This window comes from Mus musculus, chromosome 10 (assembly GCF_000001635.26).
Source record: "Mus musculus strain C57BL/6J chromosome 10, GRCm38.p6 C57BL/6J".
NCBI lineage: Eukaryota > Metazoa > Chordata > Mammalia > Rodentia > Muridae > Mus > Mus musculus.
This window is the reverse complement of record NC_000076.6, coordinates 62,142,716-62,157,907: the sequence shown is the minus strand read 5'-3', so window position 1 is coordinate 62,157,907 and position 15,192 is coordinate 62,142,716.

Genomic DNA, 15,192 nt, shown 5'->3' with positions numbered 1-15,192 from the left:
GACCAGTCTGAGTTCCTAATACACAGTGGAGTGATGTGTCCACGTATCTTCCTCCCATGCAGTCTAAACCATCTCTAGATGACATGATATACTTCACACTGTGTAGACGCTATGTGAATAGCTTTAACACAAAGTGAGCATAGATTTATAAAAGAAATTTATTAAGAGAAAGAGCTCTGGAGAGTGGGAAGGAATACCAGTGCTACCTACATTTCAATAATAGTTCTCATCTTGTATTGTTTAGAGAGCAATGATCCCCTCTCCCCACCCCCAAAATCCCTCCAGGATCTGCAAAGAGGCAATTTACTTTTTTGAATGTTTTCGGTCTGTGGTTGGTGGCATCTGTACATGGAAATCGGGACTTGGAAAGCTTCTCACACTTTTTTATTAATGGGAAAGTGAAAGGAATGACTTTTGCAATTAAAATGAAAAGCTAAAGGCTGGAGAGGTGGTTCAGCGGTTATAAGAGCATTGGCTGCTCTTACAGAAGACCTGGGTTCAGTTCCCAGCACCCACAAGGCAGCTAGCTCACAACTGTCTGTAACCCCAGGCCCAGAGGATCTGACACTTTCTTCTGGCCTCCATGGGCACCAGATATGCATGCAGTGCACAGATGTATTCTTAGGCAGAACACCCTTACATATAAGATGAAACTAAAGAAACTTTTTCTTTTTAAATGACAAATTAAAAGGCAGCTGTGGTGACGCAGGCAAGTAACTGCAGCACTTGGAAAATGGAGGCAGAAAGATCAGGAGTTCAAGGCCAGTCTGGGTTTCACGAGACACTGTCTCCACAACAACAAAAGACAAGGCAGGTCAATGATCTGTGTCTCACTGAGGTTGAAGGATGTTTGTATGTATGTAGAAGGTAAAATAGACTAAGCATAGTGTTTTAGTCAGGGTGTCTGTCTATTCCTGCACAAACATCATGACCAAGAAGCAAGTTGGGGAGGAAAGGGTTTATTCAGCTTACACTCCCACATTGCTGTTCATCACCAAAGGAAGTCAGGATTGGAACTCAAGCAGGTCAGGAAGTAGGAGCTGATGCAGAGGCCATGGAGGGATGTTCTTTACTGGCTTGCTTCCCCTGGCTTGCTCAGCTTGCTTTCTTATAGAACCAAGACTACCAGTCCAGGGATGGCACCACCCACAAGGAGCCCTCCCCCCTTGATCACTAATTGAGAAAATGCCCCACAGCTGGATCTCATGGAGGCATTTCCCCAACTGAAGCTCCTTTCTCTGTGATAACTCCAGCCTGTGTCAAGTTGACACAAAACCAGCCAGTCACATAGTGAGATCAAAGTACATTAGGGTTTGGTTTTTCCCTCCTATGCACAACTGTATAACAACTTGGGAGCTGAGCTACCCGCTGTGTTCAGTGATGACCAGCTGACCAGTCTTTGGGCTCTAAGTACCTGTCCATGTTGCCATGTGGCCCTGCCTCTTCTCATCTTCAAAGTGTCACCTCTTTAAAAAGAGCCTTCTTGGACCTGCCCGCTAACCTGGATTGGGTCACTTTAGTCATTCTAAAAACTGACTCTTCTCCCAAGCCAGGAGGCAGGGCCCCATGCGACATACATCAAACTTGGGTCTCTGCTCTCTTCCAACAGTCCAGGGACCATTTATAGACTCTTGTGGCTCTGCAGCCTGTGCTGAGTTCACCCTTCTGTCCGTGTTCCAGGGTCTGTGCCCCTTCCCCACTAGACGAAGCCTCTTTCCATCCCATCCCTTGACAGCATCCCGATGACTCAAGCTCACACCTCATCACCAGGAAAAGCCCTTTGGCTCCCATCGCAGTTCCACACCTCCATCCACACCAATCCCATTAAGCATGGGTTAGCATTCCCAGGCCACATAGCAACAACGAGGTGGGAAAGAGTGGCTAACTCCTATCCAGGACAACAGAGAATGCAGTCCCTGTCGCAGTCTGGGCCACGTGGCAAATGGATCAGTGCATCACCAGAGGACCAAAAGTGTAGAGAATGGGACCAGAGTGACTTGTTCAGTGGCTTCCTAATCTTTAAGGCACATGGGCACGGAGACCCAATATCTGCTGAGCTGTGCTACTTGCTAATATTGTATTGCTAAGCTGGTATTTCTGTGTTCCTTGCTGCACACCAGACAGGCTCACACAGGATGGGCCTGAGGGGTTCAGAGTGACTTCTGAAAACACCTAGTAGCTTCCTAGAGCTGCTGTTACAACTTAACCTACTGCATACCCAGTGCCTAAGGTAATAGAGATCAGTTCCCTCACAATCCAGAGGCAAGAGCTCGACACCAAGGGTGCAGCAGATAGGTCTCTCTCCAAACGCTGTAGGGAGAATCCTGTCTGCATCTTCTCCGGCACAGTAGAGTGTTTTATATACTATCTTTCTAGCTGCAGAAGGACTCTTAATTAGAATAGTTACAAGTTTTTTGTTGATTTGTTTGTTTTTTTAAAGTAGCGCCTTAATGTTGTGACAATGAAACTATAGTTCCGGGCTAGAGAGATGACTCAGCAGGTAAGAACACTGACTGCTTGTCTGAAGGTCCTGAGTTCTAATCCCAGCCACCACATTGTGGCTTACAACCATCCATAATGAGATCTGACACCCTCTTCTGGTGTGTCTAAAGACAGCTACAGTGTACTTAGATATAATAACAAATAAATCTTTAGGCTGGAGCAAGCAATCTTCATTCCTAGCAACCATATGATGGCTCACAACCATCAGTATAGCTACAGTGTACCCATATACATAAAATAAATAAACAAATCTTTAAAAAAACTATAGTTCCCAGGTTTTTTAATATATGAAGGAACTTCTTCCTTCCTCTCTTTCTTTTCTTCTTTCTATTTTTCATTCTTTCCTTCTTTCTTTCTTTCTTTCTTTCTTTCTCATATATATATATATATATATATATATATATATATATATATATATATTGCTTTTTTTGTCTGAATGTCTGTGTGAAAGAATTGGATCTGCCATAACTCGAGTTACACACAGGTGTGAACTGCCATGTGGGTGCTGGGAATTGAACGTGGGTTCTCTGGAAGACCAGCCAGTGCTCTTCACCACTGAGCCATCTCCTCAGCCTCAAAATTAGTTTCTTAAGCTGTCCAGGTGTTTAAGGCTGGATCTACCTCAATTCCCAGCTTATTCATGAGGTTTGGGGCACAGATGGATGCCCCCAACATACACACACATGCAAGCATGAGGCTTTGGTGTGTACTGTCTCCACAGGCTTTCATATTGAATACTTGGTTATCAGCCGGACATGATGGCACACGCCTTTAATCCCAGCACTCGGGAGGCAGAGGCAGGCGGATTTCTGAGTTCAAGGCCGGCCTGGTCTACAAAGTACGTTCCAGGACAGCCAGGGATATATAGAGAAACCCTGTCTCGAAAAACCAAACAAAAACAAAAACAAGAATACTTGGTTATCACTAGTGGCAGTCTTCTGGGAAGCCGTGGAGAATTTAGAAGGCAGGAATTAATTGTAGAAAGTAGGATACAGAAGGAGGGCCTGTGAAAGTTATAACTGATCCCTGAGACCTTTCTCTCTGCTTCCCACCACCATAAAATGAAGAACTTCCACTCCATGAGCCCAGCCATGATGTTTTGCTCTCGTGCATGGGGCTAAGTAACACAGACTGGACCTTTGCAAACTGTGAGCCAAGATATACCTTTCATCCTTCTAGCTGATCATGTCAGAGTGATGGAACATACAATTGGGCTTTTTAAAATTGGTTTCAGAGAAGGTCGAGCTGTTGCTGTGACCAAGTACATGTATCTTAGAATTTAGAAACTGGCTCCCAGAAGGATTTTGGAGGACTGGGAAGGACTGTGGCGAAGCAGGCTGGAGAAAGCTAAGACTTTTACAAGCACAGCTCAGTGGGTAGTTCTGGTGGGAGTCATAAGACATCCTGATAATGACAGGAGAGTAAAGACTGTACTCGTGGGGTTTCAGGTTGAAATGAGAACTCCACTTGGAGTTCAGGAGGCCAGAGGCTATTCCTGTTATATCTGGGCAAAGAATTTGTCTGTGTCTTACAAATTGGAATGAAGCCAAAATTAAAAGAAACAAACTAATCAATTTGAGAAAATACTGTAACAGTGTACGGTTACATGGCATGGTTAGTGCTGTCTGCTTTTTGCCAAGTTTACAGTGAGACTCAGGATGGAAAAGTAGAGGAGAGGGCTGGAGAGATGGCTCAATGGTTAAGAGCACTGACTGTTCTTCCAGAGGTCCTGAGTTCAATTCTCAGCAACCACATGGTGGCTCACAACGATCTATAAAGGGATCTGATGCCCTCTCTGGTGTGTCTGAAGACAGGTACAATGTACTCATATACCTAAAATAAATAAATAATTCTTAAAATAAAAAAAAAAAAGTAGAAGAGAGAGATTAGAAAATCATACAACTTGGCCAGAAAAAGAGCATGTTTAAAGTCATGGACAGGAAGGAAGGGCGTGATTACTAAAGAGATCAAGTGCCTTGCACCAGGACAGCAGAGGAGGTACCTTGGGCTTTGACCTATCACAGGATTAAGGGTGTAAAGTTTTAACTCACTTGAGAGTCTTGGATTAAGAGGAGAGCTCCAGGTTCCTTGCTTGCACAGAGCTGTCGAGGAAATGCCTTGCCTGTTTCAGCTGCCCAGACACTCAGAGGTCACCACAGTCTAAGAAGGCCTAGCTACCCCTCAAGCTGGAAGCAGGTTTGCCACCGTGTCGGGGAGGTTTTTCAGGCATGCAGAATACAAGAGCTATTGTGGGGTCATGGAGGCTTCCACCTAGATGCCAAAGAAAGTCAGGAGGCCACTAGATGTGTAGCAGTGCCAGGCTCCCTCTGAAACTGTAAGGGAAGACCTAAACTGCAATGGAGAACCCAGGATAGTGGAGATGCTAGCAAAGTAAAATGTCTTCCCTTTTGGAATGGAAATGCTTACTGTGTGGTATTGTATTTTAAAAATATGTCAGTTTCTTTTTTATTGACAGGGACTCCCTTTGAATTCCAAGGAAGACTTTTAACATAAACTTTTTTTTTTTTTTTTTTTTTTTTTTTTTGTATTGGGGATTGAAGCCAGGATTTCACAAGTCAAGCAAATGTCCTACCACTTCTCCAGTGAGCACGGGTTTTTTTTTGTTTTTCCTTGAAGATGTATGTATTTTTATTCCATGAGTGTGGGTGTTTTGCCTGCACGAATGCCCATGTATCACATGCGTTCAGTGCTTGCTTGCAGAGGTCAGAAGATATTAGAATCTCCAGAACTGGGGTTAAAGACAGTTGTGAGCCACCATGTGGATGGAGGGACTAGAACTCCAGTCCTGGAAAAGCAGACAGTGTTCTTTTCTGCTGAGCCATCTCTCCTGCCCCAGCATGGACGCCTAAACAATAATGCAAATGTTAAGGCTTTGGAGACACATGGAGATGTGAATAAATGCACATTGCATGGACATATAGCTGTGGTTGGTTTTAATGTCATCTTGCCACAAGTTAGAGTCCCCTGAGCAAGGAGCTTCGCCTGAAGAACTGTGCTGGCTGCCTTGGTTGATTCAGGAAGATACACCCTGACTGTTGGGGAACAAGAGGATACTTCAGGAGGAATATTGTGTTGCTGCTATTTAATGTAAACAGATAATACACTTATGGAGCCGTTTGGTTTCTCGGCTTCCCTCTTTCCTCTGTGTTAGTTTGCTCCATGTTGTTGTTGTTGCTGCTGCTGCTGCTGCTGTTGCTGTTGCTGTTGCTGCTGCTGCTGCTGTTGCTGCTGCTGTTGCTGTTGCTGTTGCTGCTGCTGCTGAGGATGTGATGAAGATGATGATGACAATACCTTTGCTGGTGTCAAAACCAGAATTTCAGGCTTCTATCATGAACTAGGGACCAGCAGCTGGCCAGGAATCTTCTGGGTTTTCAGTGCCAAATTAGGACTGCTGTAGACTAAATACCAGGCTGCAGGCCTCTGCAGTGAGAGACAGCTACTGTGGATGACTGATCGCTGAGGCTCCCAGAGACCTCTGGGTGCTCAGCCTCTCAGGTGGGATTCAGCTGCTGCTGTTATTTAATGTAAATGGACAGTAGAGGTGTGTGTGTGTGTGTGTGTGTGTAAGTCAGAGGCCAACTTTGGATACCCTTCTCTGTTGTATTCCAATTTAATTTTTACTGACAGCCTCATCATTTGGCTAGACTGGCTGGTTAGTGAACCCCAGGATCTGCCTGTCTCTGGTCCCCAGGTACTGAGTTTACAAGTACACACCCCCTTGTCCTGATGTTTTTATGGTTATTGGGAATTTAAACTCATGCTTGTGAGGCAAGCTTCTTACACATTGAGACAGATCCCCAGTCCCTCAAGGGAATGAGAGAGAGAGAGAGAGAGAGAGAGAGAGAGAGAGAGAGAGAGAGGAACTGAATTATAAATATATAATCTGTCTGTGTTTCTGTCTGTGTGTTTGTGTTTCTGTGTGTGTACATTTATGTTCACATGTGTGTCAAGGCTAGAGGTTGATATTGTATGTCTTCCTATCCCTTGTTTGTGGTTTGGTTTGGTTTGGTTTGGACTTTGAGTTAGCACTTCTTATCTACCTTGAGCTCTCTGATTAGCTAGACTGAGTACTCTCAAGCTGATCCTCCTGTCTCTACCCACCCCACATTTCTCGAACTAACGTTATAGGTGCATGCATTCACACTGGTGCTGGGGATTCAAACTATGGTCCACAAGGTTGCCCTAAAAGTACTTTAATGACCAAGCCATCTCCCTAATGCATTTTGTTTTCAAGATCATTACCATATACTTTATACAAGGGACTTGCGTGCTTTTGGATTTTGGAATCCAGGGGGTCTGGAGTCAGTCCCCTGGGCTTCTGTCTGAAGGGTGACTGTATTGTGTACACTCCACATTCAGTCTTCATTTTGTGAGAGCTGTCCTAATGTCCCACAATAGCATTGTGCCAATAGATTGCCTGGGGCCACCAAGCAGGTAGAGGCAGACCTGTCCCTTGGTCCCACTACCCTAGACCACTACAGTCTACTAAAGAAAGGAAACAGCTTTGGAACCCTCTGTACTGGGGAAGACACGTACTTCCGGTTAGGTTCTGTTGTGTGAACTATCCTGGAGGAAGAGTTGGCAAGGGGCTCCATGCACAGGTTTCTAGGGCTGGGATCTTTTGACTTCTCCATAGTCAGTGGAGAAGACCGTGTGAGAGAGCTAGAGCGATACTCCACAGGAACTTCAAGGCCAAGTCCATGGGGCCAAGTGCGGAGAAAGCCAGACTGGCTCAGGCTTGTGACTGACTAGCTCATGCTCCTATCCCACAGGACACCGAGGACAGACTCAAGAGGTTGAGGCTGAGCGACCGCCCTCTTAGCTCTGTACCCTGCTATGCCACTAACTCTGTGGTTACCTTGGACCAGTCCCTTCCCGCTTCCCGACCTTCGCTTTGCACATCCCTGAAGTCCGCGGTAGGGACTCTTAAGATCCCCAGGCCATGAAGCTGTTTGGAGACACGGTCCTGAGTCCTTTTTAGCCACTGCCGACTTTCCACTATGAATTAATGTTCTAAAAGGCAAGGGGTGAAAAGGGGTGGGGTGAGGTGGAGTGAGGTGGGGTGGGGTGGGAGCCCTGGGTCTGTATAGAAATTCCCAGACTGGCCTAACTGCTTTGTATGTGCAAAGAGGGACCGGAGACGTCCTGGGGGGGTGGGGACAGAGGAGGACAGGGACGGAGCAAGGAGAGGGGAGAGGAGGGTGTGTTGAGGAGACAGAAGAATGAAATAAAGGCGAAGCCAACAAAAGCAAGTGAAAAGCTGACTGACAAGATCGGGGCTGCAGGCCCTGGGCTGGCTAGGCCCTTAGGGATGAAGAATGGACACAAACGAGCTGCATTTTCATGCTTGGTGGACAGTGAATGGGGAGCATCTTTTAAAACCCTATCAGGAACTCTTTGGATTGTCATTAGATCTGGAGAGGGCCAAAGCCAGAGGGAGGAGTCCAGTGAATCCGGCCTCCTGAGTGTGAAAAAGACCCCTGATACACCAGCGGTGTTGGCGGCTGGCGGCGGGGGTGGGAGGGGGGATGCTCGGGGCTCTCCTTGCTGAGCTGGGCACGCCAGGGCCCCTCAAAGGTTTCGGTAAATTATTTGGCATTTCAAGGGTCCTTGAAATTCAATGCTAGGCTCCCTCTTCTCTCAGTGGACCCCACAGTGGAGCTAGGAGGGGCAGAGAGGGCTGGGGTGGGCTCCAGGTTTCTGGCTCCTTGTGGGGTGACCAACCATCCATGTTTGCCTGGTACAGGGGACTTACAGTACCAATATCAGAAGTCTCAGAAAATGAGGATGATCAGTCAGCCTAAGGTAGGGATATGAAGGGATATGAAGCCTATGGTAGGGATAAGAAGGGAGTAACTGCCCAATTGTTTGTTAGATGGTGTTTGTGGTTACATTTTTATGGCCTTACGGAGCTAGGAATTGTAGCTCAGGCGACAGATTACCTAGCAAGTGTAAGGCCCTAGGTTCTATCCGCAGCAGCACATAAAACCAAGTGTGGTGGTGTGCCCCTGTAATCCCAGCATCAGGAGGTAGGGGTGGAGAATCACAAGTTCAGGGTCATTCTCAGCTACAGAATGAGTTAGGAGGCTAGCCTGGGCTACATGAGATAGTATCTCTCCAAAGAGTTTTTATCTGAAAATAGATACTAATGTGGGGTGACAGATGTCTGGGCTGTTTCTTCAGGTTGAGGGATGGGCTGCAAAGAGGTGAATCAAAGAGGTTGGCTTTGAGTTAGTTAGTGACCACGGGGCAAACTTCTTTACACTCCTATGCCCTCCAGCCTCTCCCTGCCTCTCCTCACTCACTGATTTTAGCAAGTAGAGTCTCAGCGATATACATGAACACACAGTGTCTCTTCTCTGTATACTCTGTCCAAGGCCATCTCTCCCTGGGCAGTCAGGAGCATGCTACTTAACTGCTCCCTGTCTCTGCTTCATTTGCAGGATAGAAAAGATAATTCTTTTTCATAGACTAATATGCAGAAAGCACTAGGACTGCCTCAAATACAGTATACACCAGTAACAGTAAATCAGATACAGTATACACCAATAATAATGAGTTAGATACAGTATAGTTCAGTAACAGTGACTGATACAGATACAGTATAGTTCAGTAACAGTGACTGATACAGATACAGTATAGTTCAGTAACAGTGACTGATACAGATACAGATATAGTTCAGTAACAGTGACTGATACAGATACAGTATAGTTCAGTAACAGTGACTGATACAGATACAGTATAGTTCAGTAACAGTGAGTCAGAAACAGTATGCCCCACTAACAGTGACTCAGATACAGTATACACCAGTAACGAGTCAGATATTGTTATACCCCAGTAACAGTGAGTCAGATACAGTATACACCAGTAACTAACAGTGAAATAAACCCCAGTAACAGTGAGTCATATATAGCATGCCCCTGCAACAATGAATAAGACATAGTCTATCCCAATAACAATGAGTTGTCATTAAAAAATATTTTTTTAAAAAATGTGCATTTTGGAGGGAGACCATGTCCTTCAGCCAGAACCACTTGAACTATGCCCTTCAACCAGAACCCTTCCTAACTCTGCCTCCAGGATCCTGGGACAAACAAAAGCCCCGTGGAACAGGCCAGCTACTGAGATCAGGCCTCACGTGTACGAGGGACCTAGACAGGCCACCCACCTTCCCTGAGCTGCAACCTGCACAGAGCTTCTGCCAGCACATCCTCACGTTGTAGAATGTTTGCCTGCCTCTGCTAGGAAAACTCAGCACCTCAATATTCTACCGGGGGAGCAGTCTTCTTCCTGATCTGTCAGTCAATCAGGAGCCACAGGGGTGGGGGCAGGTCTCGGTGGGTGTCCTGGCGTCTCTCTGAATAGCTGAGCCCAAACTCAAGGATGGGGTGGAGCTCACCCAGGGAATGGAGTGCAAGCCCGTGCTCATGCGCACACACACATGTGTGCACACACACGTGAGAACACACATAAAAGGTGCTCACAAGTGGGATTGAGTGAAGAGGCTGCAAAACCCAAGATGCAAAAGGAGGAGAAAGCAGACCCGATTAAGGCCATTGGGAGATTTGCGAGGCATAGCTAAGATGGTTGTGGGAATTGAGGCTGGGGCATGTCAGCACTTGGGGCCAAGCTCGATGCTGAGGACATAGTGTAGCAGATGGTGTAGCAAGAGGACATTTGCTTCCATTCCAGGGACCTACACCAGGTCACCTGGACATAAAGCCAAGAGCTGACCTTCCAAGGCTGGACAAATAGCTCTGCCATTAAAGCCTTTTCCTGCCTTCCAGAGGATCTGAGTTTAGGTGCCAGCATCCACACTGGACAGCTCACAGTTGCCTGTAATTCCAGCACTAGGGGATCCAGGACCTTATTCTGGTTGCTGTAGGCACCTGCACTCATATGACACACTCAGACACACACACACAGATACATACATGAACACACATGCACACATACATAAACACATGCACACATACACATACATACACACTATTTTTTAAAATAGGGGAATAGCTATAAGGCTGACCTCTTGCTAGGACAACAGCATCCAATGTTGGCAGAGTGGTCCCCAGAATGGAAGTCACAGAAGCCTCGTGTGTCCGCACAGGTGCTGGCTCGTGTTGGATGCTGTCTGTGTGCCATTTAATTCGACAATGAGGCTGCAAGAGGCCAACACTGTTCCCTTTCATCCCTGATTGACCTGCTCAGACCTTTGGGTGGGTCCAACACCACACTGGGGAGAGGAGGAACTTAAATTAGAAACCTAGGCCTTTGTCTTCACAGCCAGGACAATCAACTACTATACTGTATTATACAATTCACACTAAGTCAAAAAAAAAAAAAAAAAAAAGGCGGGGGGACAGCAATGAAGGATACACTGTCGGAAGTGTATGGTTCCTGGGTTGCTTCAGTAGAATCCACGGAGGAGTGTTGAGGGGAGTGGACAGGGACCTGTGTCTGCTGTGATGGACTCTGAAATGATAATTCCTGAATCTGAGCAATGGGTATGAGAGAATTCACAAAGCTCTTCTCTCTAGACAGTTTCCAGCATAAATTTGATGGGCTCCAGCCCGTATCCTAGCTGCCCAGCCCTGAGTGATTGCGGATGTGTTACCGAACTTCTCTGTGTCTCCGTTTCCACACTGGTCCATGTCCCATCTGCCCTGACTTATTGTGGTACTGCCATGCTGCTCAGACTGTTCCTGGAGTAGACAGGGATCTATGGCAACACCTTGATCTTGCAGGACACAGGTCCCCATATTTCTAAGAGAGGTTGCAAACTCCTTGTATGCTCTTGTCTTCTACTCCCTAGAAAGAAAACATCTGGCAGAGATGCCTATGTGTTTGGTCTGTGTTCAGACTCCTGCAGTGTGTGTGTGTGTGTGTGTGTGTGTGTGTGTGTGTGTGTGTGCATGCGTGTGGCATATGCATGTCTAAGTGTGTGACTTCACTGTGTGCTTCTTATTCCACCTGTGTGGGTCTCCTTCTCTCTTCTTCCAAGTCGCCACCTGTTCATTCCTCATTCAAAAGGGGCCCAGGAGTTGGGGAAGCAGGCAGAAGAGTGGTGTCCAGGCCCTGGGGGAGGCAAATGAGGCTCTGGGCCTCCCAAACACTGAGGATGATAAATGGGGTCCAAGTCTTTCAGGCTTCATTATAGAGTCGCCATGGGTTTGCCCAAACCATGGCAACCAATTCAAGCAATGACTAACCTAATAAAGCAAAGGCAAAGGGGAAAAAGATGCATTCAAGACCCCAAGTCAGGCCCTGGTTCTCCAGAGGCAGTAAATTTTCTTCAGTGGGTGTTGTGTCCCGGCCCCAGACGTCCTAAATCTCTGCCTCAGGAGTGGGGGCAGGGAGGCCTGTGAAAGCGGTGAATGGATGGATGTCCATTCGCAGGGGTGTGTGTGTGTGTGTGTGTGTGTGTGTGTGTGTGTGTAGGGGTGGTTCGGCGAGAGCATTCAGTGAGGGAGGAAGGGTGTTCTGGGCCTTCTCTAGATGTTAGCCTAATGCACTGGAGACAAGGAGACACCTGCTCTAGCTTCAGGAGTCAAAGAAAATACCTGGGCTTCCTTTGTGAAATCTCTAGTATGCTTGCCCCAGAGAGGCTGTGTGTGTGTGTGTGTGTGTGTGTGTGTGTGTGTGTGTGTGTGTGTGTGTACAGGTGTGTGTGGGCAATGGTACACATGGGAAGGTTAGAGGATTCTGTGTGAAAGCCAATACTACTCTTTGATCTCTATGTGATACCCTGGTTGGTTTCCACTAACTTGACACAAAGCTAGACACATCTGGGAAGAGGGGATCTTAATTGAGAAATCCCTCCTCTGTAAAACTGGGCTGTAGGCAAGTCTATGCCGACATTTTCTTGGTTAACGATTGATGTAGGATGTGGAGCCATTCCTGGGCAGGTGGTCCTGGGCTATATAAGAAAGCAGGCTGGGCTAGCAACAGAGATCAAGGTAGTCAGCGGGGTTCTTCTATGGCTCTTGCTTCTCTTCCTGCCTTGAGTTCCCCGCCCTGGCTCCCTTCAGCGATGGCTTGTCACGGGAAGTGTAAAACCAAGTAAACTGTTTCCGGTTGCTTCTGGTCATGGTCTTTATCACAGCCACAGAGAATTAAGTGACATGTGAGGGTGTCGGGGGAAGTCAGGTTTTGAAACCTACACAGCAGTTCTCTTGCCTGCTGAGTCATCTTTCGGGTCTCCAGGTACCCAAGATTTCAGGTACCCCGAAAATACTGTACACCTCTACGATTGCCCCGGGGACCTCTGCCTCTGTCTAATCCTTACCCCTGGGCTGTGGACATGAATTTCTTCCTGGTGAACTGAATGTTGCAAAGGTGATGGATTGTTACGTGTGGATTGTCACTCGTGTGTGTGTGTGTGTGTGTGTGTGTGTGTGTGTATGTGTGTGTGTGTGTGTGTGTGTGTGTGAGTGTGTGAAAGAGAGAGAGACAGAGAGACAGAGACAGAGAGAGACTGGCCTGGAACTTTCACCCTTCCTGCCTCTGCCTCCTGAGTACCAGGATCACCTGCCTGGGTTTTTCACCTTTAACCGTGGCTGCAAAAAGCCTATAACCTCCGTCTTGGGTGCCCCACATCCTTTCAATATTTTCATTAAGTAAAGCTATTTGCAGGACAAGGTAAGATGGCTCACACCTTTGATACCAGCACTGGAGAGTTAGAGGCAGGTGGATCTCTGTGAGTTTGAGATCAGCCTGGTCTACACAGTGAGTTCCAGGCCACTGAGGGCTACATCAAAAGACCCTAGATCAAAACTGCATGCACGCATACATACATACATACATACATACATACATACTTACAAGAAAGCCAGTTGCCATGTTTTGTGCTGCCCTATGTGACCAGAGCTACATGACACGAGCCAGAGGAAGGCCTCCATCCCAAGAGTCTGTGAGGAACTGAAGCATTCCTCTCAATGGCCTGAGAGGAGCTGAATGTTGGCCACAGCCACATGGGTCCAAGTAAACATGGCTTCCCCTCCTGTCAGGTTATCAGGTCAGAGCAAGCTGACCTTAACTACAGCCTTGTGAGACGCCTTGAGGCACCGGGCTAAGCCGCACAAAGATTCCTGACCCACAGAGGACCCACATGCGTCCTGTCGCTTGCTTTCAGAAGTTATGTTGTGTGATCTGTTATGCCATAATACATAGGCGGCTTTGCTGGTAATAGTATTAGGACGGCAACCTGTCCATGTGCCTTCAGGATGCCTGGTCTGAGTGCTTGACGAGCCATGCCACTGTCTCCTCAGTCAAGCTTTCTCTGCTAGTCTATAGGAATAAGATGAGGCAAGGGAGGTACCCCAACTGACTCTCACGTCGAGGGCGTGGTCAGAAGTGTGTGAACACAGCTGCCCCTCATCAGCATCATCCTCCAAATCCAGGAGCAGCTGTGGTTTTTCTCCATCTTTGTTGCTATAAATCAGGTGAGCTCCGTCAGCAGAGCTCTGTCAGCCTGCCTTTCACCCACTTGGCTTACATCATCTCCTTCCTTCATCAGGTGGGGAGCAATTCCAAAAAGTGTTGCAGAGCTATATGCGCCCCCTTTAAAAGGGCCCCATCACTCCAGATTGCTCTCTGGGTCTTATTCATTTTCTCTGTCTCCCTGTCTCCCTGTCTTCCCCTCTCTCCCCTCTCCTCCCTGTCCACTCTCCCTTCTCCCCTCTCCTCTCTCCACCCTGTCCACTCTCCCCTCTCCCTTCTCCCCTCTCCCCTCTCCCCCCTCTCTCTACTCTTCTCCCCTCTCTCCCGTCTACCTCCTCCCCCCTCTCCTCTCCCCCATCTCTTCTCCCCTCTCTCCCGTCAACCCCCTTCCCCTCTCACCCATCTACCCCCTCCCCCCTCTCCTCTCCCCCATCTCTTCTCCCCTCTCTCCTGTCTACCCCCTCCCCCCTCTCCTCTCCCCCATCTCTTCTCCCCTCTCTCCTGTCTACCCCCTCCCCCCTCTCCTCTTCCCCATCACTTCTCCCCTCTCACCCACTCTCCCACTCCCCATCTCTTCTCCCCTCTCTCCTGTCTACCCCCTCCCTCCTCTCCTCTCCCCCATCTCTTCTCCCCTCTCTCCTGTCTACCCCCTCCCCCTCTCCTCTTCCCCATCACTTCTCCCCTCTCACCCATCTACCCCCTCCCCCCTCTCCTCTCCCCAATCTCTTCTCCCCTCTCTCCTGTCTACCCCCTCCCCCCTCTCCTCTTCCCCATCTCTTCTCCCCTCTCACCCATCTACCCCCTCCCCCCTCTCCTCTCCCCAATCTCTTCTCCCCTCTCTCCTGTCTACCCCCTCCCCCCTCTCCTCTCCCCCATCTCTTCTCCCCTGTCACCCATCTACCCCTTCCCCCCTCTCCTCTCCCCCATCTCTTCTCCCCTCTCTCCCGTCTACCTCCTCCCCCCTCTCCTCTTCCCCATCTCTTCTCTCTCTCCTGTCTACCCCCTCCCCCCTCTCCTCTCCCCCATCTCTTCTCCTCTCTCTCTCCTCTACCCCTCTCTCCCCTCCCCTATCCCCTCTCTCCCCTTCCCTCTCTCCCCTCTACACCCTACCCCCTCTCCTCTCCTCAATCTCTTCTCACCTCCACCCTCCACCCCTCTTCTATCTCCTCTCCGCTCTCTCCCCTCTACCCCCTCCCCCCTCTCCTCTCCCCCATCTCTTCTTCTCTCTCT